At 51.5% G+C, this 21,712-nt stretch overlaps 18 non-coding genes and 1 pseudogene across 18 annotated transcripts; all 19 read right to left on the bottom strand.

Annotated features, from left to right (window-relative positions):
• Positions 1-687: 687 nt before the first annotated feature.
• Positions 688-851, bottom strand: LOC140992937 (U1 spliceosomal RNA). The gene has a single exon (XR_012178462.1). It is a non-coding gene; the product is annotated as a U1 spliceosomal RNA (small nuclear RNA).
• A 645-nt stretch (positions 852-1,496) lies between these two features.
• On the bottom strand, positions 1,497-1,660 carry LOC140992949 (U1 spliceosomal RNA). The gene has a single exon (XR_012178473.1). It is a non-coding gene; the product is annotated as a U1 spliceosomal RNA (small nuclear RNA).
• Positions 1,661-2,305: 645 nt separating this feature from the next.
• Positions 2,306-2,469, bottom strand: LOC140992961 (U1 spliceosomal RNA). The gene has a single exon (XR_012178484.1). It is a non-coding gene; the product is annotated as a U1 spliceosomal RNA (small nuclear RNA).
• A 645-nt stretch (positions 2,470-3,114) lies between these two features.
• On the bottom strand, positions 3,115-3,278 carry LOC140992973 (U1 spliceosomal RNA). The gene has a single exon (XR_012178495.1). It is a non-coding gene; the product is annotated as a U1 spliceosomal RNA (small nuclear RNA).
• Positions 3,279-4,337: 1,059 nt separating this feature from the next.
• Positions 4,338-4,501, bottom strand: LOC140992797 (U1 spliceosomal RNA). The gene has a single exon (XR_012178346.1). It is a non-coding gene; the product is annotated as a U1 spliceosomal RNA (small nuclear RNA).
• A 645-nt stretch (positions 4,502-5,146) lies between these two features.
• On the bottom strand, positions 5,147-5,310 carry LOC140992987 (U1 spliceosomal RNA). The gene has a single exon (XR_012178507.1). It is a non-coding gene; the product is annotated as a U1 spliceosomal RNA (small nuclear RNA).
• Positions 5,311-5,955: 645 nt separating this feature from the next.
• LOC140992806 (U1 spliceosomal RNA) lies at positions 5,956-6,128 on the bottom strand (annotated as a pseudogene).
• A 5,999-nt stretch (positions 6,129-12,127) lies between these two features.
• Positions 12,128-12,291, bottom strand: LOC140992786 (U1 spliceosomal RNA). Its single transcript, XR_012178336.1, has one exon. It is a non-coding gene; the product is annotated as a U1 spliceosomal RNA (small nuclear RNA).
• Positions 12,292-12,936: 645 nt separating this feature from the next.
• LOC140992999 (U1 spliceosomal RNA) lies at positions 12,937-13,100 on the bottom strand. Its single transcript, XR_012178518.1, has one exon. It is a non-coding gene; the product is annotated as a U1 spliceosomal RNA (small nuclear RNA).
• A 645-nt stretch (positions 13,101-13,745) lies between these two features.
• Positions 13,746-13,909, bottom strand: LOC140993011 (U1 spliceosomal RNA). The gene has a single exon (XR_012178529.1). It is a non-coding gene; the product is annotated as a U1 spliceosomal RNA (small nuclear RNA).
• Positions 13,910-14,554: 645 nt separating this feature from the next.
• On the bottom strand, positions 14,555-14,718 carry LOC140993023 (U1 spliceosomal RNA). Its single transcript, XR_012178540.1, has one exon. It is a non-coding gene; the product is annotated as a U1 spliceosomal RNA (small nuclear RNA).
• Positions 14,719-15,363: 645 nt separating this feature from the next.
• Positions 15,364-15,527, bottom strand: LOC140993035 (U1 spliceosomal RNA). Its single transcript, XR_012178551.1, has one exon. It is a non-coding gene; the product is annotated as a U1 spliceosomal RNA (small nuclear RNA).
• A 645-nt stretch (positions 15,528-16,172) lies between these two features.
• LOC140992788 (U1 spliceosomal RNA) lies at positions 16,173-16,336 on the bottom strand. Its single transcript, XR_012178337.1, has one exon. It is a non-coding gene; the product is annotated as a U1 spliceosomal RNA (small nuclear RNA).
• Positions 16,337-16,981: 645 nt separating this feature from the next.
• On the bottom strand, positions 16,982-17,145 carry LOC140993047 (U1 spliceosomal RNA). The gene has a single exon (XR_012178562.1). It is a non-coding gene; the product is annotated as a U1 spliceosomal RNA (small nuclear RNA).
• A 645-nt stretch (positions 17,146-17,790) lies between these two features.
• LOC140993059 (U1 spliceosomal RNA) lies at positions 17,791-17,954 on the bottom strand. The gene has a single exon (XR_012178568.1). It is a non-coding gene; the product is annotated as a U1 spliceosomal RNA (small nuclear RNA).
• Positions 17,955-18,599: 645 nt separating this feature from the next.
• On the bottom strand, positions 18,600-18,763 carry LOC140993071 (U1 spliceosomal RNA). Its single transcript, XR_012178577.1, has one exon. It is a non-coding gene; the product is annotated as a U1 spliceosomal RNA (small nuclear RNA).
• A 645-nt stretch (positions 18,764-19,408) lies between these two features.
• On the bottom strand, positions 19,409-19,572 carry LOC140993083 (U1 spliceosomal RNA). The gene has a single exon (XR_012178588.1). It is a non-coding gene; the product is annotated as a U1 spliceosomal RNA (small nuclear RNA).
• Positions 19,573-20,217: 645 nt separating this feature from the next.
• LOC140992800 (U1 spliceosomal RNA) lies at positions 20,218-20,381 on the bottom strand. The gene has a single exon (XR_012178348.1). It is a non-coding gene; the product is annotated as a U1 spliceosomal RNA (small nuclear RNA).
• A 1,059-nt stretch (positions 20,382-21,440) lies between these two features.
• Positions 21,441-21,604, bottom strand: LOC140993095 (U1 spliceosomal RNA). The gene has a single exon (XR_012178599.1). It is a non-coding gene; the product is annotated as a U1 spliceosomal RNA (small nuclear RNA).
• Positions 21,605-21,712: the final 108 nt, after the last annotated feature.

The following is a 21,712-nucleotide window of genomic DNA, read 5'->3' on the forward strand; positions in this document are numbered from 1 at the left end:
ACCACCTTCTTGATCATGGTATCTCCCCTGCCAGGTAAGTATGAGTTGGAACAGTCTGACACAGGATGGCCTTTCCCAGGCTCAGCCCCCTGGCTGACGGTGCCTCTTGGGGGATAATAGCAGAGTTAGGTGCCTTGGGCAATTTGCTCATCCTCATTGGGCACTAAAAGTTGCTGCAAATTCAAAAACACTGGTGCGACTTGACGAGGGGGGCTGGTCCACACATTGTGCCTGTTTTGTGTCCTTTTTCCAGCGATCCATCGCTCGGCAAAATAGAAAAATAACACTCCGTCAACGGCCACTTGGCATGATGTCTCCGCCCAGTCTGAATGCAACCAGAGACAATGTGCCGCACAAAAGCCTACCAGTAGGCATTCCAGCAATGGACGCGTCCAGACCACATTTCTTATGCAATGCCTCGCAGAGGAGGAGACGCAACAAGGTTTGTGCCGTCTCTAGCAGGCCACGCCCACTCTGCCCTTTTACCGGGAAAACGGGTAACCCGCACGCAACGCACTGCGACACAGCAGACGCCGGTGTACTGCAACGCTGTGACTTTCAGGACGGATTGAAACGGTAACACAAGGACCCCAAAGCAGCATTCAGAGGTTGAAGGTCGGCTTTCCGAGCTGCTCGGCAGAAAGCGCGGGAGACGAGCACTCACTTGTTTTTCTTCCACATTGTCATCAGGGGAGAGCGCGGACGCAGTCCCCCACTACCACAAATTATGCAGTCGAGATTCCCACATTTGGGGAATTCGCAGGGGTCAGCACAACCGGAGTGCAATGGCTGAGCCTCGCCCTGGGTGAACCACCTTCTTGATCATGGTATCTCCCCTGCCAGGTAAGTATGAGTTGGAACAGTCTGACACAGGATGGCCTTTCCCAGGCTCAGCCCCCTGGCTGACGGTGCCTCTGGGGGGATAATAGCAGAGTTAGGTGCCTTGGGCAATTTGCTCATCCTCATTGGGCACTAAAAGTTGCTGCAAATTCAAAAACACTGGTGCGACTTGACGAGGGTGGCTGGTCCACACATTGTGCCTGTTTTGTGTCCTTTTTCTAGCGATCCATCGCTCGGCAAAATAGAAAAATAACACTCCGTCAACGGCCACTTGGCATGATGTCTCCGCCCAGTCTGAATGCAACCAGAGACAATGTGCCGCACAAAAGCCTACCAGTAGGCATTCCAGCAATGGACGCGTCCAGACCACATTTCTTATGCAATGCCTCGCAGAGGAGGAGACGCAACAAGGTTTGTGCCGTCTCTAGCAGGCCACGCCCACTCTGCCCTTTTACCGGGAAAACGGGTAACCCGCACGCAACGCACTGTGACACAGCAGACGCCGGTGTACTGCAACGCTGTGACTTTCAGGACGGATTGAAACGGTAACACAAGGACCCCAAAGCAGCATTCAGAGGTTGAAGGTCGGCTTTCCGAGCTGCTCGGCAGAAAGCGCGGGAGACGAGCACTCACTTGTTTTTCTTCCACATTGTCATCAGGGGAGAGCGCGGACGCAGTCCCCCACTACCACAAATTATGCAGTCGAGATTCCCACATTTGGGGAATTCGCAGGGGTCAGCACAACCGGAGTGCAATGGCTGAGCCTCGCCCTGGGTGAACCACCTTCTTGATCATGGTATCTCCCCTGCCAGGTAAGTATGAGTTGGAACAGTCTGACACAGGATGGCCTTTCCCAGGCTCAGCCCCCTGGCTGACGGTGCCTCTGGGGGGATAATAGCAGAGTTAGGTGCCTTGGGCAATTTGCTCATCCTCATTGGGCACTAAAAGTTGCTGCAAATTCAAAAACACTGGTGCGACTTGACGAGGGTGGCTGGTCCACACATTGTGCCTGTTTTGTGTCCTTTTTCTAGCGATCCATCGCTCGGCAAAATAGAAAAATAACACTCCGTCAACGGCCACTTGGCATGATGTCTCCGCCCAGTCTGAATGCAACCAGAGACAATGTGCCGCACAAAAGCCTACCAGTAGGCATTCCAGCAATGGACGCGTCCAGACCACATTTCTTATGCAATGCCTCGCAGAGGAGGAGACGCAACAAGGTTTGTGCCGTCTCTAGCAGGCCACGCCCACTCTGCCCTTTTACCGGGAAAACGGGTAACCCGCACGCAACGCACTGTGACACAGCAGACGCCGGTGTACTGCAACGCTGTGACTTTCAGGACGGATTGAAACGGTAACACAAGGACCCCAAAGCAGCATTCAGAGGTTGAAGGTCGGCTTTCCGAGCTGCTCGGCAGAAAGCGCGGGAGACGAGCACTCACTTGTTTTTCTTCCACATTGTCATCAGGGGAGAGCGCGGACGCAGTCCCCCACTACCACAAATTATGCAGTCGAGATTCCCACATTTGGGGAATTCGCAGGGGTCAGCACAACCGGAGTGCAATGGCTGAGCCTCGCCCTGGGTGAACCACCTTCTTGATCATGGTATCTCCCCTGCCAGGTAAGTATGAGTTGGAACAGTCTGACACAGGATGGCCTTTCCCAGGCTCAGCCCCCTGGCTGACGGTGCCTCTGGGGGGATAATAGCAGAGTTAGGTGCCTTGGGCAATTTGCTCATCCTCATTGGGCACTAAAAGTTGCTGCAAATTCAAAAACACTGGTGCGACTTGACGAGGGTGGCTGGTCCACACATTGTGCCTGTTTTGTGTCCTTTTTCCAGCGATCCATCGCTCGGCAAAATAGAAAAATAACACTCCGTCAACGGCCACTTGGCATGATGTCTCCGCCCAGTCTGAATGCAACGAGAGACAATGTGCCGCACAAAAGCCTACCAGTAGGCATTCCAGCAATGGACGCGTCCAGACCACATTTCTTATGCAATGCCTCGCAGAGGAGGAGACGCAACAAGGTTTGTGCCGTCTCTAGCAGGCCACGCCCACTCTGCCCTTTTACCGGGAAAACGGGTAACCCGCACGCAACGCACTGCGACACAGCAGACGCCGGTGTACTGCAACGCTGTGACTTTCAGGACGGATTGAAACGGTAACACAAGGACCCCAAAGCAGCATTCAGAGGCTGAAGGTCGGCTTTCCGAGCTGCTCGGCAGAAAGCGCGGGAGACGAGCACTCACTTGTTTTTCTTCCACATTGTCATCAGGGGAGAGCGCGGACGCAGTCCCCCACTACCACAAATTATGCAGTCGAGATTCCCACATTTGGGGAATTCGCAGGGGTCAGCACAACCGGAGTGCAATGGCTGAGCCTCGCCCTGGGTGAACCACCTTCTTGATCATGGTATCTCCCCTGCCAGGTAAGTATGAGTTGGAACAGTCTGACACAGGATGGCCTTTCCCAGGCTCAGCCCCCTGGCTGACGGTGCCTCTGAGGGGATAATAGCAGAGTTAGGTGCCTTGGGCAATTTGCTCATCCTCATTGGGCACTAAAAGTTGCTGCAAATTCAAAAACACTGGTGCGACTTGACGAGGGTGGCTGGTCCACACATTGTGCCTGTTTTGTGTCCTTTTTCCAGCGATCCATCGCTCGGCAAAATAGAAAAATAACACTCCGTCAACGGCCACTTGGCATGATGTCTCCGCCCAGTCTGAATGCAACCAGAGACAATGTGCCGCACAAAAGCCTACCAGTAGGCATTCCAGCAATGGACGCGTCCAGACCACATTTCTTATGCAATGCCTCGCAGAGGAGGAGACGCAACAAGGTTTGTGCCGTCTCTAGCAGGCCACGCCCACTCTGCCCTTTTACCGGGAAAACGGGTAACCCGCACGCAACGCACTGCGACACAGCAGACGCCGGTGTACTGCAACGCTGTGACTTTCAGGACGGATTGAAACGGTAACACAAGGACCCCAAAGCAGCATTCAGAGGTTGAAGGTCGGCTTTCCGAGCTGCTCGGCAGAAAGCGCGGGAGACGAGCACTCACTTGTTTTTCTTCCACATTGTCATCAGACAAATAACACTCCGTCAACGGCCACTTGGCATGATGTCTCCGCCCAGTCTGAATGCAACCAGAGACAATGTGCCGCACAAAAGCCTACCAGTAGGCATTCCAGCAATGGACGCGTCCAGACCACATTTCTTATGCAATGCCTCGCAGAGGAGGAGACGCAACAAGGTTTGTGCCGTCTCTAGCAGGCCACGCCCACTCTGCCCTTTTACCGGGAAAACGGGTAACCCGCACGCAACGCACTGCGACACAGCAGACGCCGGTGTACTGCAACGCTGTGACTTTCAGGACGGATTGAAACGGTAACACAAGGACCCCAAAGCAGCATTCAGAGGTTGAAGGTTGGCTTTCCGAGCTGCTCGGCAGAAAGCGCGGGAGACGAGCACTCATTTGTTTTTCTTCCACATTGTCATCAGGGGAGAGCGCGGACGCAGTCCCCCACTACCACAAGTTATGCAGTCGAGATTCCCACATTTGGGGAATTCGCAGGGGTCAGCACAACCGGAGTGCAATGGCTGAGCCTCGCCCTGGGTGAACCACCTTCTTGATCATGGTATCTCCCCTGCCAGGTAAGTATGAGTTGGAACAGTCTGACACAGGATGGCCTTTCCCAGGCTCAGCCCCCTGGCTGACGGTGCCTCTGTGGGGATAATAGCAGAGTTAGGTGCCTTGGGCAATTTGCTCATCCTCATTGGGCACTAAAAGTTGCTGCAAATTCAAAACCACTGGTGCGACTTGACGAGGGTGGCTGGTCCACACATTGTGCCTGTTTTGTGTCCTTTTTCCAGCGATCCATCGCTCGGCAAAATAGAAAAATAACACTCCGTCAACGGCCACTTGGCATGATGTCTCCGCCCAGTCTGAATGCAACCAGAGACAATGTGCCGCACAAAAGCCTACCAGTAGGCATTCCAGCAATGGACGCGTCCAGACCACATTTCTTATGCAATGCCTCGCAGAGGAGGAGACGCAACAAGGTTTGTGCCGTCTCTAGCAGGCCACGCCCACTCTGCCCTTTTACCGGGAAAACGGGTAACCCGCACGCAACGCACTGCGACACAGCAGACGCCGGTGTACTGCAACGCTGTGACTTTCAGGACGGATTGAAACGGTAACACAAGGACCCCAAAGCAGCATTCAGAGGTTGAAGGTCGGCTTTCCGAGCTGCTCGGCAGAAAGCGCGGGAGACGAGCACTCACTTGTTTTTCTTCCACATTGTCATCAGGGGAGAGCGCGGACGCAGTCCCCCACTACCACAAATTATGCAGTCGAGATTCCCACATTTGGGGAATTCGCAGGGGTCAGCACAACCGGAGTGCAATGGCTGAGCCTCGCCCTGGGTGAACCACCTTCTTGATCATGGTATCTCCCCTGCCAGGTAAGTATGAGTTGGAACAGTCTGACACAGGATGGCCTTTCCCAGGCTCAGCCCCCTGGCTGACGGTGCCTCTGGGGGGATAATAGCAGAGTTAGGTGCCTTGGGCAATTTGCTCATCCTCATTGGGCACTAAAAGTTGCTGCAAATTCAAAAACACTGGTGCGACTTGACGAGGGTGGCTGGTCCACACATTGTGCCTGTTTTGTGTCCTTTTTCCAGCGATCCATCGCTCGGCAAAATAGAAAAATAACACTCCGTCAACGGCCACTTGGCATGATGTCTCCGCCCAGTCTGAATGCAACCAGAGACAATGTGCCGCACAAAAGCCTACCAGTAGGCATTCCAGCAATGGACACGTCCAGACCACATTTCTTATGCAATGCCTCGCAGAGGAGGAGACGCAACAAGGTTTGTGCCGTCTCTAGCAGGCCACGCCCACTCTGCCCTTTTACCGGGAAAACGGGTAACCCGCACGCAACGCACTGCGACACAGCAGACGCCGGTGTACTGCAACGCTGTGACTTTCAGGACGGATTGAAACGGTAACACAAGGACCCCAAAGCAGCATTCAGAGGTTGAAGGTCGGCTTTCCGAGCTGCTCGGCAGAAAGCGCGGGAGACGAGCACTCACTTGTTTTTCTTCCACATTGTCATCAGGGGAGAGCGCGGACGCAGTCCCCCACTACCACAAATTATGCAGTCGAGATTCCCACATTTGGGGAATTCGCAGGGGTCAGCACAACCGGAGTGCAATGGCTGAGCCTCGCCCTGGGTGAACCACTTTTCACTTTTTAGAAGCTTTTATTAATTTCAGTCAAAATTAGTTACAGACATACATTAATCCCACAATTAAAATTGCCCAACACCAAGTAGATATTCTAATCAAATAAATAATAGTTACATTTCATTCAATAAACATTCTATTCAGCAGTTGTAACACCAAATAGATGTTCCATTCAGTTTTCTTAATTTTAAAAAAGATCCATTAAAGCAACAGGAATTTTGTCAGTTTTCCACCAGTTTTTCATTTCTTGATCATTATACTTAATTCTATCCCTAATGATGTAGTCCCTGACACCTGTAATGCCAACCTTTGCCACAGAATCAGGTGAAATAGAGAGCTTTCTGAAGGCAGTTAGGTTTCTGCATTTCCAGATACCTTCTTTGACACAGTTGATGATTGCCCACCACCTTTCATTTCTGTCCTTTTCATCTGTCTCAATGTTTCCATATAAAACATCCATTTCATTAGGGGCTCTAAAAAGGTCTGTTAACCATGGATTTAGAATTTCCCACACTGCCCTTGAAACAGCGCATGACCAAAAGCAGTGGGCCACATCTTCACCATCATTACAATTTTTTATTGGACATTTAGCACTACGTGTGCATCGCCTTCTCAGTAAGAAGGCTCTTGTAGGGACACAATTTTGGGCTATCTTCCAGGCCAGGTCCTTATGTACATTGAACAAAAATGGTAAGTTTACATTTTTCCAAACTCTGATGCATTTGCTCTCAGGTAGGATACCTACCGGCACAAGGCTAGAGGTCGGGGGTGAAAGGCACCCCTCCACATCAACCCTATCTATTTTACCTACCACAGACCAATCTAACTTTGCTACTTTAAAGAGTGTTAATGCTCTCTCGTATAGAGCTGGTCTACTTTCAGCATTGGGCGTACAAAGAGAAACCCTTTTACCCTTCCCTCGATACATCATGCGGCCTACCCAAAACTTGGCAAAATGAAACCAGAGACTGGTATTGCTCTCTGTAAAAACCGCATTTAAAATTGGTGTCAAAAAAAGGGCATCAAATTTGGCCCCCAACTCAGGTACAGCTTTCCCTCCTTTAACCAGAGGTTTGTACATGATGTCTCTTTTGACATGTTCTTGTTGGGAGCTCCAAATGAATTGAAACATGATGCGTCTCAAAGAGGTCAGGAATGTCTTGGGAGCTGGCAGAGTGGCTCCCAGAAAGGTCAAAGAGGCCAGAACCTCAGCCTTAATCACCAAAATTTTGCCAGTGAATGTTAGATCCCTCTCCTCCCACTGAAGCAATTTCCCTTTGATAGCTGGTAATCTTGTTTCCCAATTTATGATTTCCATTCCCTTCCCAATTTCCACTCCCAAAATTTTTACCCTCTCTTCTTTTTCAACCAACCCTAAATCAGGCTTTCTTTCTGGCCAATTAAGGTAGAGGATCTCACTTTTGGCCCGGTTCAGTTTGGCCCCAGATGCTTGAGAAAATTGCTCACTCCACTGGAGGGCTTTAACCATTGAATTATTGCTGGTACAAAGGATTGTCAAGTCATCCATATACAGGGACATTTTAGCCTCCTTTCCATTACTACCAGGGACAGGAAGGCCCCGAATATCAGTGTCATGTTTTATCCCACAGGCCAGAGGCTCCATGGCTAGTACAAACAGGCTGACTGATAGCGGGCATCCCTGTCTGACCCCTGACTGGATCTTAATAGGTTCACTGAAGTGGCCATTAATGTTTACTCTACTAGAGCAATCAAAGTACAGTAAATTAATCCATGCCCTCAACTGTGGGCCAAACCCAAACCTCACCAGTGCTTCTTTGAGATACTCATGGCTTATTCTATCAAAGGCTTTTTCTAAATCCAGGCCAGCAATACATAGGGGTACATTGCGATCTAAAGCATACAAGTATGAATCTCTTATTAAAGCAAGGTTATCACTCATGGAGCGACCTGGAACCACACAGGTCTGCTCGACCCCAACCAACCTCTCTATTACCTCTTGTAGGCGAAGAAAGATTGCTTTTGCTAGAATCTTACGATCAACACCAAGGAGTGTAAGGGGGCGCCAGTTTTTAAGATCTTTTTTCTCACCTTTCTTAAATAGAAGGGAAATGGTACCTTCCTTTAGGGATGGTGGTAACGACCCTTATTGGAGGCTCTCATTGTACATCTCCAAAAGAGGGGCCTTTAACTCTGCCCAGAAGGTAGTATAAAATTCTTTTGGCAACCCATCTGCCCCAGGGGCCTTGTTATTTTGCATGCTTTCTACTGCTTTGGTGAGTTCACTCAGAGATATTTTACTGTCAAGCTTCCCTTTAAATTCGTTAATATTTTTATCTACTTTAGATAGAAGGTTTTCTAAAGCTGTCTTATCTAAATCTTCACTTTTGTAAAGATCAGAGTAGAAGGAGTGTACACAACTTAGTATCTCATGTATTTCAGTTTTTTCTTGCCCCTCTTTATTCTTTAATCCTTCTATAAAGTTTTTAGGCCTAGCTAATTTCCTAAAAAAGTATCTAGAGCATTTTTCATTGTTTTCCATGTGGTGGACTCGGCTACGAATCAGTAGCCCCCGACTGGCCGCCGTGGAGAGGCGTAACATCTCTCTCTTCAATTGAGCTATATCCTCTGCAACATCTAGCCCGGCATAAGCCATTATATAAAATCTCTGCAGCTTTGCCTGATATTTCTGGAGCTTCAGACGTCTCTTTTTAGCAGTTCGTTTACCCACCTCTATGAAAAAAGTTTTTGCCCTAATCTTGACTTCTTCCCACCATTCCCCCACAGAGTTGAAGGAGGGCTTAAGAGAGAGCCATTGGTTAAGCTTCACCTTAAAATCATTGACCACCTTTGCATCTTGTAGTAGGGAAATATTCAGCTTCCATGAACCTCTACCTTTTTTGATGTTTTCTTTAAACATGAGAGAACATTCAATTTTATGATGGTCAGAGAAAAAAACTGGCGTGACTGCTGCATCTACAACCTGCAGCCCCCTTGATGTCAACAGAAAGTCTATTCTGGAATGGGTTCTGCCGTTGGACCAGGTATACCCAGGTAAACTCGGATTTTTTAAGCGGTAAACATCTATCAGTCTAAAATCTTTAATAATGTTTTTTAGGATTTCAGAACTGGAGTCCAGCCTTACTGTGGAGGTGGTTAACTTTTCTTTTTTGCTTACCAAGCAGTTGAAATCGCCACCCAGAATGACCTCTCTGTTACACAACAAAAGGGGTTGTAATTCTTTGAGCACTGTTAACCGTTCTCGGAGCTCAACAGGGCAATACACATTGATTACTCTTAACTTAGCGTTAAACAGTGAAACATCAACACATAGAATTCTCCCATCTATCACACGTTGTACCTTCTGGATGATAAAATCATGCCCTCTAAATAATACTGCAACCCCTGAAGATCTGTTTTTGTTGTCGCCTGACCATACTGATGGGCCGTGGCTCCATCTCTCCTCGAAGACCTTGTAATTCTCTCTATAGGATACATTACATTCTTGAAGTAGGAAGATGTCATTACCCTCTGAGTGTAGAAAAGTGAAGGCTGATGAGCACTTTACTGGGTCATTTAGTCCTCTAGTATTGAGGGATGCTATAGAGAGAGGAGCCATAGAAGTGCAGTTCAAAGGGGTGAAGAGGGTTAGTTCAGTGACAACTATGTAACATCTACTTTTTCTTAATTATCTTCTTTTTCTTTGGTTTCACATCTCTTTCCACCTTTCTTGACATGTCTTTTATCTGTGTTGTAGATGTAAAAGCAACTACAACATCTTGCTCAAGAAAGGGGTTTGATGTGGGGGAGGAAACGGGCCAGTTGGAATGAGGTAACACAGAAGAGGTCGAGGGGGAGGATTCACCTGATGGGGGGGACTCATTTACCCGTTTTCTTGAAGGAGAGTCCACTGTGTCTGGTACCAAGGTGGTGGCAATGGGAAGGGGCAAAGAGGTCAGTAAGGACTGGGAGGCATCTTCAGCCCGTTCCATGGAGGTCTGGGAGCTGGGATCTGGCACTGATGCAAGGTTGACTGTAGATGTTGACCTCGGGCGTTGGCCATCCAATGATGAGGAGGCAGATGAGTCTGGTCCCTGATGGATGGTGATGATTGGCAGCAGGGATGTTGAGCCCTCAACTTCCTCGAAGAGAGAATTGGCCGTTGGTTCTTGTTTCAAGGTAGCTGCATGAGGAGAGATGCTAGCCAGCAGGTTGTCCAGACGGTTCCCTGCCTCCTGTAGAGTCATCGGTGTCAACTCTGTCCTTGAGCTGGAGCCAGGTTCGGGAGGATGGTCTGCTTGATGGAAAGCAGTGAGGTCCATTGTGGAGGCAGGGGAGTTGAATGCTTCGTCGTCATTCTCTAATAGCCCAGCGCTCCAGTCCAAGACTCGTGTTCCCTCTTGTACCTCCTCCTCCAGGTCCAACACCGGTTCTTCACTTGGCTGTTGGAGTGCAGGGCCAGATGGCTGTCGCACTGGGCTTGTATGTTGAGAGGGCGCCTGATTGTTGCCAGAGTTTTCAGCAATGTGGTCTTGGCCTAAAGAAACAATTGATCTTACTGTGGACAGTTTCAGCCGGTTGGAGTATGCTTGAGGGCAGTCTTTAAAGCGATGTTGGGCTGAGGCACAGAGATTGCATTTTACAGGGGTTGGACATTGGGCTGTTGTATGGTCGAATGCTTTGCAGTTCCTGCAGATGTCCACCGTACATGCAGCAGCCAGATGTTCTAGGCTGCCGCATTTACGACATTCTTTTGGCTGACCAGAGTAGAACACAGACCCTCTGAAGGCTCCCAACTGGATGGTGCTTGGGAGATGCTGGAGGACCCCCTGTCGCCTTATGAGACGCACTTGAAATCGTCTGGTGCCTGTCTTGATTCCATCTATGTCAACAACTTCCATGGCATGAATCACCTCACAGTACCGAGCCATCCATGTCCAAACATCCTGGTTCCTGACTCTCTCAGAGAAAATCATTACATGTACTGTTTTCAGGTCTCTCTCTGCCAAAGGTGACATAATAATGTTCTTGAAGCTTGTTGTTGACTTTTTCTTGATTTCAAACTTTTCCAGGCAATTTTCGTAGTATCGTGTTGTTGTAAATATCACCTCAAAGATCTTCTTACCCGGAAATGCAAAAACGTAGTCAAGCTGGTTGGTGGAAATGCCAAGTTCTTTTTGCAAAATCTGTCTGCTGAATTGCAGCCGGTCCATCTGAAGATCTTCCAGAAGGTCGAAGCGGACAGCATTCCTGCGGTTGGCTTGATTGTTTCCTAACGCCATGCTGGTCCTCTGGCCAGAAAGGAGCCGGTATGATATAGCCGCCGACGCTATTTACTTTATTGTGCCCCATACACCGCTCGACAACAATAGAGTCAGTTGATACTTGATCATGGTATCTCCCCTGCCAGGTAAGTATGAGTTGGAACAGTCTGACACAGGATGGCCTTTCCCAGGCTCAGCCCCCTGGCTGACGGTGCCTCTGGGGGGATAATAGCAGCGTTAGGTGCCTTGGGCAATTTGCTCATCCTCATTGGGCACTAAAAGTTGCTGCAAATTCAAAAACACTGGTGCGACTTGACGAGGGTGGCTGGTCCACACATTGTGCCTGTTTTGTGTCCTTTTTCCAGCGATCCATCGCTCGGCAAAATAGAAAAATAACACTCCGTCAACGGCCACTTGGCATGATGTCTCCGCCCAGTCTGAATGCAACCAGAGACAATGTGCCGCACAAAAGCCTACCAGTAGGCATTCCAGCAATGGACGTGTCCAGACCACATTTCTTATGCAATGCCTCGCAGAGGAGGAGACGCAACAAGGTTTGTGCCGTCTCTAGCAGGCCACGCCCACTCTGCCCTTTTACCGGGAAAACGGGTAACCCGCACGCAACGCACTGCGACACAGCAGACGCCGGTGTACTGCAACGCTGTGACTTTCAGGACGGATTGAAACGGTAACACAAGGACCCCAAAGCAGCATTCAGAGGTTGAAGGTTGGCTTTCCGAGCTGCTCGGCAGAAAGCGCGCCAGACGAGCACTCACTTGTTTTTCTTCCACATTGTCATCAGGGGAGAGCGCGGACGCAGTCCCCCACTACCACAAATTATGCAGTCGAGATTCCCACATTTGGGGAATTCGCAGGGGTCAGCACAACCGGAGTGCAATGGCTGAGCCTCGCCCTGGGTGAACCACCTTCTTGATTATGGTATCTCCCCTGCCAGGTAAGTATGAGTTGGAACAGTCTGACACAGGATGGCCTTTCCCAGGCTCAGCCCCCTGGCTGACGGTGCCTCTTGGGGGATAATAGCAGAGTTAGGTGCCTTGGGCAATTTGCTCATCCTCATTGGGCACTAAAAGTTGCTGCAAATTCAAAAACACTGGTGCGACTTGACGAGGGGGGCTGGTCCACACATTGTGCCTGTTTTGTGTCCTTTTTCCAGCGATCCATCGCTCGGCAAAATAGAAAAATAACACTCCGTCAACGGCCACTTGGCATGATGTCTCCGCCCAGTCTGAATGCAACCAGAGACAATGTGCCGCACAAAAGCCTACCAGTAGGCATTCCAGCAATGGACGCGTCCAGACCACATTTCTTATGCAATGCCTCGCAGAGGAGGAGACGCAACAAGGCTTGTGCCGTCTCTAGCAGGCCACGCCCACTCTGCCCTTTTACCGGGAAAACGGGTAACCCGCACGCAACGCACTGCGACACAGCAGACGCCGGTGTACTGCAACGCTGTGACTTTCAGGACGGATTGAAACGGTAACACAAGGACCCCAAAGCAGCATTCAGAGGTTGAAGGTTGGCTTTCCGAGCTGCTCGGCAGAAAGCGCGGGAGACGAGCACTCATTTGTTTTTCTTCCACATTGTCATCAGGGGAGAGCGCGGACGCAGTCCCCCACTACCACAAATTATGCAGTCGAGATTCCCACATTTGGGGAATTCGCAGGGGTCAGCACAACCGGAGTGCAATGGCTGAGCCTCGCCCTGGGTGAACCACCTTCTTGATCATGGTATCTCCCCTGCCAGGTAAGTATGAGTTGGAACAGTCTGACACAGGATGGCCTTTCCCAGGCTCAGCCCCCTGGCTGACGGTGCCTCTGGGGGGATAATAGCAGAGTTAGGTGCCTTGGGCAATTTGCTCATCCTCATTGGGCACTAAAAGTTGCTGCAAATTCAAAAACACTGGTGCGACTTGACGAGGGTGGCTGGTCCACACATTGTGCCTGTTTTGTGTCCTTTTTCCAGCGATCCATCGCTCGGCAAAATAGAAAAATAACACTCCGTCAACAGCCACTTGGCATGATGTCTCCGCCCAGTCTGAATGCAACCAGAGACAATGTGCCGCACAAAAGCCTACCAGTAGGCATTCCAGCAATGGACGCGTCCAGACCACATTTCTTATGCAATGGCTCGCAGAGGAGGAGACGCAACAAGGTTTGTGCCGTCTCTAGCAGGCCACGCCCACTCTGCCCTTTTACCGGGAAAACGGGTAACCCGCACGCAACGCACTGCGACACAGCAGACGCCGGTGTACTGCAACGCTGTGACTTTCAGGACGGATTGAAACGGTAACACAAGGACCCCAAAGCAGCATTCAGAGGTTGAAGGTTGGCTTTCCGAGCTGCTCGGCAGAAAGTGCGGGAGACGAGCACTCATTTGTTTTTCTTCCACATTGTCATCAGGGGAGAGCGCGGACGCAGTCCCCCACTACCACAAATTATGCAGTCGAGATTCCCACATTTGGGGAATTCGCAGGGGTCAGCACAACCGGAGTGCAATGGCTGAGCCTCGCCCTGGGTGAACCACCTTCTTGATCATGGTATCTCCCCTGCCAGGTAAGTATGAGTTGGAACAGTCTGACACAGGATGGCCTTTCCCAGGCTCAGCCCCCTGGCTGACGGTGCCTCTGGGGGGATAATAGCAGAGTTAGGTGCCTTGGGCAATTTGCTCATCCTCATTGGGCACTAAAAGTTGCTGCAAATTCAAAAACACTGGTGCGACTTGACGAGGGTGGCTGGTCCACACATTGTGCCTGTTTTGTGTCCTTTTTCCAGCGATCCATCGCTCTGCAAAATAGAAAAATAACACTCCGTCAACGGCCACTTGGCATGATGTCTCCGCCCAGTCTGAATGCAACCAGAGACAATGTGCCGCACAAAAGCCTACCAGTAGGCATTCCAGCAATGGACACGTCCAGACCACATTTCTTATGCAATGCCTCGCAGAGGAGGAGACGCAACAAGGTTTGTGCCGTCTCTAGCAGGCCACGCCCACTCTGCCCTTTTACCGGGAAAACGGGTAACCCGCACGCAACGCACTGCGACACAGCAGACGCCGGTGTACTGCAACGCTGTGACTTTCAGGACGGATTGAAACGGTAACACAAGGACCCCAAAGCAGCATTCAGAGGTTGAAGGTCGGCTTTCCGAGCTGCTCGGCAGAAAGCGCGGGAGACGAGCACTCACTTGTTTTTCTTCCACATTGTCATCAGGGGAGAGCGCGGACGCAGTCCCCCACTACCACAAATTATGCAGTCGAGATTCCCACATTTGGGGAATTCGCAGGGGTCAGCACAACCGGAGTGCAATGGCTGAGCCTCGCCCTGGGTGAACCACCTTCTTGATCATGGTATCTCCCCTGCCAGGTAAGTATGAGTTGGAACAGTCTGACACAGGATGGCCTTTCCCAGGCTCAGCCCCCTGGCTGACGGTGCCTCTTGGGGGATAATAGCAGAGTTAGGTGCCTTGGGCAATTTGCTCATCCTCATTGGGCACTAAAAGTTGCTGCAAATTCAAAAACACTGGTGCGACTTGACGAGGGGGGCTGGTCCACACATTGTGCCTGTTTTGTGTCCTTTTTCCAGCGATCCATCGCTCGGCAAAATAGAAAAATAACACTCCGTCAACGGCCACTTGGCATGATGTCTCCGCCCAGTCTGAATGCAACCAGAGACAATGTGCCGCACAAAAGCCTACCAGTAGGCATTCCAGCAATGGACGCGTCCAGACCACATTTCTTATGCAATGCCTCGCAGAGGAGGAGACGCAACAAGGTTTGTGCCGTCTCTAGCAGGCCACGCCCACTCTGCCCTTTTACCGGGAAAACGGGTAACCCGCACGCAACGCACTGCGACACAGCAGACGCCGGTGTACTGCAACGCTGTGACTTTCAGGACGGATTGAAACGGTAACACAAGGACCCCAAAGCAGCATTCAGAGGTTGAAGGTTGGCTTTCCGAGCTGCTCGGCAGAAAGCGCGGGAGACGAGCACTCATTTGTTTTTCTTCCACATTGTCATCAGGGGAGAGCGCGGACGCAGTCCCCCACTACCACAAATTATGCAGTCGAGATTCCCACATTTGGGGAATTCGCAGGGGTCAGCACAACCGGAGTGCAATGGCTGAGCCTCGCCCTGGGTGAACCACCTTCTTGATCATGGTATCTCCCCTGCCAGGTAAGTATGAGTTGGAACAGTCTGACACAGGATGGCCTTTCCCAGGCTCAGCCCCCTGGCTGACGGTGCCTCTGGGGGGATAATAGCAGCGTTAGGTGCCTTGGGCAATTTGCTCATCCTCATTGGGCACTAAAAGTTGCTGCAAATTCAAAAACACTGGTGCGACTTGACGAGGGTGGCTGGTCCACACATTGTGCCTGTTTTGTGTCCTTTTTCCAGCGATCCATCGCTCGGCAAAATAGAAAAATAACACTCCGTCAACGGCCACTTGGCATGATGTCTCCGCCCAGTCTGAATGCAACCAGAGACAATGTGCCGCACAAAAGCCTACCAGTAGGCATTCCAGCAATGGACGTGTCCAGACCACATTTCTTATGCAATGCCTCGCAGAGGAGGAGACGCAACAAGGTTTGTGCCGTCTCTAGCAGGCCACGCCCACTCTGCCCTTTTACCGGGAAAACGGGTAACCCGCACGCAACGCACTGCGACACAGCAGACGCCGGTGTACTGCAACGCTGTGACTTTCAGGACGGATTGAAACGGTAACACAAGGACCCCAAAGCAGCATTCAGAGGTTGAAGGTTGGCTTTCCGAGCTGCTCGGCAGAAAGCGCGCCAGACGAGCACTCACTTGTTTTTCTTCCACATTGTCATCAGGGGAGAGCGCGGACGCAGTCCCCCACTACCACAAATTATGCAGTCGAGATTCCCACATTTGGGGAATTCGCAGGGGTCAGCACAACCGGAGTGCAATGGCTGAGCCTCGCCCTGGGTGAACCACCTTCTTGATTATGGTATCTCCCCTGCCAGGTAAGTATGAGTTGGAACAGTCTGACACAGGATGGCCTTTCCCAGGCTCAGCCCCCTGGCTGACGGTGCCTCTTGGGGGATAATAGCAGAGTTAGGTGCCTTGGGCAATTTGCTCATCCTCATTGGGCACTAAAAGTTGCTGCAAATTCAAAAACACTGGTGCGACTTGACGAGGGGGGCTGGTCCACACATTGTGCCTGTTTTGTGTCCTTTTTCCAGCGATCCATCGCTCGGCAAAATAGAAAAATAACACTCCGTCAACGGCCACTTGGCATGATGTCTCCGCCCAGTCTGAATGCAACCAGAGACAATGTGCCGCACAAAAGCCTACCAGTAGGCATTCCAGCAATGGACGCGTCCAGACCACATTTCTTATGCAATGCCTCGCAGAGGAGGAGACGCAACAAGGTTTGTGCCGTCTCTAGCAGGCCACGCCCACTCTGCCCTTTTACCGGGAAAACGGGTAACCCGCACGCAACGCACTGCGACACAGCAGACGCCGGTGTACTGCAACGCTGTGACTTTCAGGACGGATTGAAACGGTAACACAAGGACCCCAAAGCAGCATTCAGAGGTTGAAGGTTGGCTTTCCGAGCTGCTCGGCAGAAAGCGCGGGAGACGAGCACTCATTTGTTTTTCTTCCACATTGTCATCAGGGGAGAGCGCGGACGCAGTCCCCCACTACCACAAATTATGCAGTCGAGATTCCCACATTTGGGGAATTCGCAGGGGTCAGCACAACCGGAGTGCAATGGCTGAGCCTCGCCCTGGGTGAACCACCTTCTTGATCATGGTATCTCCCCTGCCAGGTAAGTATGAGTTGGAACAGTCTGACACAGGATGGCCTTTCCCAGGCTCAGCCCCCTGGCTGACGGTGCCTCTGGGGGGATAATAGCAGAGTTAGGTGCCTTGGGCAATTTGCTCATCCTCATTGGGCACTAAAAGTTGCTGCAAATTCAAAAACACTGGTGCGACTTGACGAGGGTGGCTGGTCCACACATTGTGCCTGTTTTGTGTCCTTTTTCCAGCGATCCATCGCTCGGCAAAATAGAAAAATAACACTCCGTCAACAGCCACTTGGCATGATGTCTCCGCCCAGTCTGAATGCAACCAGAGACAATGTGCCGCACAAAAGCCTACCAGTAGGCATTTAAGCAATGGACGCGTCCAGACCACATTTCTTATGCAATGGCTCGCAGAGGAGGAGACGCAACAAGGTTTGTGCCGTCTCTAGCAGGCCACGCCCACTCTGCCCTTTTACCGGGAAAACGGGTAACCCGCACGCAACGCACTGCGACACAGCAGACGCCGGTGTACTGCAACGCTGTGACTTTCAGGACGGATTGAAACGGTAACACAAGGACCCCAAAGCAGCATTCAGAGGTTGAAGGTTGGCTTTCCGAGCTGCTCGGCAGAAAGTGCGGGAGACGAGCACTCATTTGTTTTTCTTCCACATTGTCATCAGGGGAGAGCGCGGACGCAGTCCCCCACTACCACAAATTATGCAGTCGAGATTCCCACATTTGGGGAATTCGCAGGGGTCAGCACAACCGGAGTGCAATGGCTGAGCCTCGCCCTGGGTGAACCACCTTCTTGATCATGGTATCTCCCCTGCCAGGTAAGTATGAGTTGGAACAGTCTGACACAGGATGGCCTTTCCCAGGCTCAGCCCCCTGGCTGACGGTGCCTCTGGGGGGATAATAGCAGAGTTAGGTGCCTTGGGCAATTTGCTCATCCTCATTGGGCACTAAAAGTTGCTGCAAATTCAAAAACACTGGTGCGACTTGACGAGGGTGGCTGGTCCACACATTGTGCCTGTTTTGTGTCCTTTTTCCAGCGATCCATCGCTCTGCAAAATAGAAAAATAACACTCCGTCAACGGCCACTTGGCATGATGTCTCCGCCCAGTCTGAATGCAACCAGAGACAATGTGCCGCACAAAAGCCTACCAGTAGGCATTCCAGCAATGGACACGTCCAGACCACATTTCTTATGCAATGCCTCGCAGAGGAGGAGACGCAACAAGGTTTGTGCCGTCTCTAGCAGGCCACGCCCACTCTGCCCTTTTACCGGGAAAACGGGTAACCCGCACGCAACGCACTGCGACACAGCAGACGCCGGTGTACTGCAACGCTGTGACTTTCAGGACGGATTGAAACGGTAACACAAGGACCCCAAAGCAGCATTCAGAGGTTGAAGGTCGGCTTTCCGAGCTGCTCGGCAGAAAGCGCGGGAGACGAGCACTCACTTGTTTTTCTTCCACATTGTCATCAGGGGAGAGCGCGGACGCAGTCCCCCACTACCACAAATTATGCAGTCGAGATTCCCACATTTGGGGAATTCGCAGGGGTCAGCACAACCGGAGTGCAATGGCTGAGCCTCGCCCTGGGTGAACCACCTTCTTGATCATGGTATCTCCCCTGCCAGGTAAGTATGAGTTGGAACAGTCTGACACAGGATGGCCTTTCCCAGGCTCAGCCCCCTGGCTGACGGTGCCTCTTGGGGGATAATAGCAGAGTTAGGTGCCTTGGGCAATTTGCTCATCCTCATTGGGCACTAAAAGTTGCTGCAAATTCAAAAACACTGGTGCGACTTGACGAGGGGGGCTGGTCCACACATTGTGCCTGTTTTGTGTCCTTTTTCCAGCGATCCATCGCTCGGCAAAATAGAAAAATAACACTCCGTCAACGGCCACTTGGCATGATGTCTCCGCCCAGTCTGAATGCAACCAGAGACAATGTGCCGCACAAAAGCCTACCAGTAGGCATTCCAGCAATGGACGCGTCCAGACCACATTTCTTATGCAATGCCTCGCAGAGGAGGAGACGCAACAAGGTTTGTGCCGTCTCTAGCAGGCCACGCCCACTCTGCCCTTTTACCGGGAAAACGGGTAACCCGCACGCAACGCACTGTGACACAGCAGACGCCGGTGTACTGCAACGCTGTGACTTTCAGGACGGATTGAAACGGTAACACAAGGACCCCAAAGCAGCATTCAGAGGTTGAAGGTCGGCTTTCCGAGCTGCTCGGCAGAAAGCGCGGGAGACGAGCACTCACTTGTTTTTCTTCCACATTGTCATCAGGGGAGAGCGCGGACGCAGTCCCCCACTACCACAAATTATGCAGTCGAGATTCCCACATTTGGGGAATTCGCAGGGGTCAGCACAACCGGAGTGCAATGGCTGAGCCTCGCCCTGGGTGAACCACCTTCTTGATCATGGTATCTCCCCTGCCAGGTAAGTATGAGTTGGAACAGTCTGACACAGGATGGCCTTTCCCAGGCTCAGCCCCCTGGCTGACGGTGCCTCTGGGGGGATAATAGCAGAGTTAGGTGCCTTGGGCAATTTGCTCATCCTCATTGGGCACTAAAAGTTGCTGCAAATTCAAAAACACTGGTGCGACTTGACGAGGGTGGCTGGTCCACACATTGTGCCTGTTTTGTGTCCTTTTTCCAGCGATCCATCGCTCGGCAAAATAGAAAAATAACACTCCGTCAACGGCCACTTGGCATGATGTCTCCGCCCAGTCTGAATGCAACGAGAGACAATGTGCCGCACAAAAGCCTACCAGTAGGCATTCCAGCAATGGACGCGTCCAGACCACATTTCTTATGCAATGCCTCGCAGAGGAGGAGACGCAACAAGGTTTGTGCCGTCTCTAGCAGGCCACGCCCACTCTGCCCTTTTACCGGGAAAACGGGTAACCCGCACGCAACGCACTGCGACACAGCAGACGCCGGTGTACTGCAACGCTGTGACTTTCAGGACGGATTGAAACGGTAACACAAGGACCCCAAAGCAGCATTCAGAGGCTGAAGGTCGGCTTTCCGAGCTGCTCGGCAGAAAGCGCGGGAGACGAGCACTCACTTGTTTTTCTTCCACATTGTCATCAGGGGAGAGGGCGGACGCAGTCCCCCACTACCACAAATTATGCAGTCGAGATTCCCACATTTGGGGAATTCGCAGGGGTCAGCACAACCGGAGTGCAATGGCTGAGCCTCGCCCTGGGTGAACCACCTTCTTGATCATGGTATCTCCCCTGCCAGGTAAGTATGAGTTGGAACAGTCTGACACAGGATGGCCTTTCCCAGGCTCAGCCCCCTGGCTGACGGTGCCTCTGAGGGGATAATAGCAGAGTTAGGTGCCTTGGGCAATTTGCTCATCCTCATTGGGCACTAAAAGTTGCTGCAAATTCAAAAACACTGGTGCGACTTGACGAGGGTGGCTGGTCCACACATTGTGCCTGTTTTGTGTCCTTTTTCCAGCGATCCATCGCTCGGCAAAATAGAAAAATAACACTCCGTCAACGGCCACTTGGCATGATGTCTCCGCCCAGTCTGAATGCAACCAGAGACAATGTGCCGCACAAAAGCCTACCAGTAGGCATTCCAGCAATGGACGCGTCCAGACCACATTTCTTATGCAATGCCTCGCAGAGGAGGAGACGCAACAAGGTTTGTGCCGTCTCTAGCAGGCCACGCCCACTCTGCCCTTTTACCGGGAAAACGGGTAACCCGCACGCAACGCACTGCGACACAGCAGACGCCGGTGTACTGCAACGCTGTGACTTTCAGGACGGATTGAAACGGTAACACAAGGACCCCAAAGCAGCATTCAGAGGTTGAAGGTCGGCTTTCCGAGCTGCTCGGCAGAAAGCGCGGGAGACGAGCACTCACTTGTTTTTCTTCCACATTGTCATCAGACAAATAACACTCCGTCAACGGCCACTTGGCATGATGTCTCCGCCCAGTCTGAATGCAACCAGAGACAATGTGCCGCACAAAAGCCTACCAGTAGGCATTCCAGCAATGGACGCGTCCAGACCACATTTCTTATGCAATGCCTCGCAGAGGAGGAGACGCAACAAGGTTTGTGCCGTCTCTAGCAGGCCACGCCCACTCTGCCCTTTTACCGGGAAAACGGGTAACCCGCACGCAACGCACTGCGACACAGCAGACGCCGGTGTACTGCAACGCTGTGACTTTCAGGACGGATTGAAACGGTAACACAAGGACCCCAAAGCAGCATTCAGAGGTTGAAGGTTGGCTTTCCGAGCTGCTCGGCAGAAAGCGCGCCAGACGAGCACTCACTTGTTTTTCTTCCACATTGTCATCAGGGGAGAGCGCGGACGCAGTCCCCCACTACCACAAATTATGCAGTCGAGATTCCCACATTTGGGGAATTCGCAGGGGTCAGCACAACCGGAGTGCAATGGCTGAGCCTCGCCCTGGGTGAACCACCTTCTTGATCATGGTATCTCCCCTGCCAGGTAAGTATGAGTTGGAACAGTCTGACACAGGATGGCCTTTCCCAGGCTCAGCCCCCTGGCTGACGGTGCCTCTTGGGGGATAATAGCAGAGTTAGGTGCCTTGGGCAATTTGCTCA

Source organism: Pagrus major, chromosome 24, assembly GCF_040436345.1.
Source record: "Pagrus major chromosome 24, Pma_NU_1.0".
NCBI classification, from domain to species: Eukaryota; Metazoa; Chordata; class Actinopteri; order Spariformes; family Sparidae; genus Pagrus; species Pagrus major.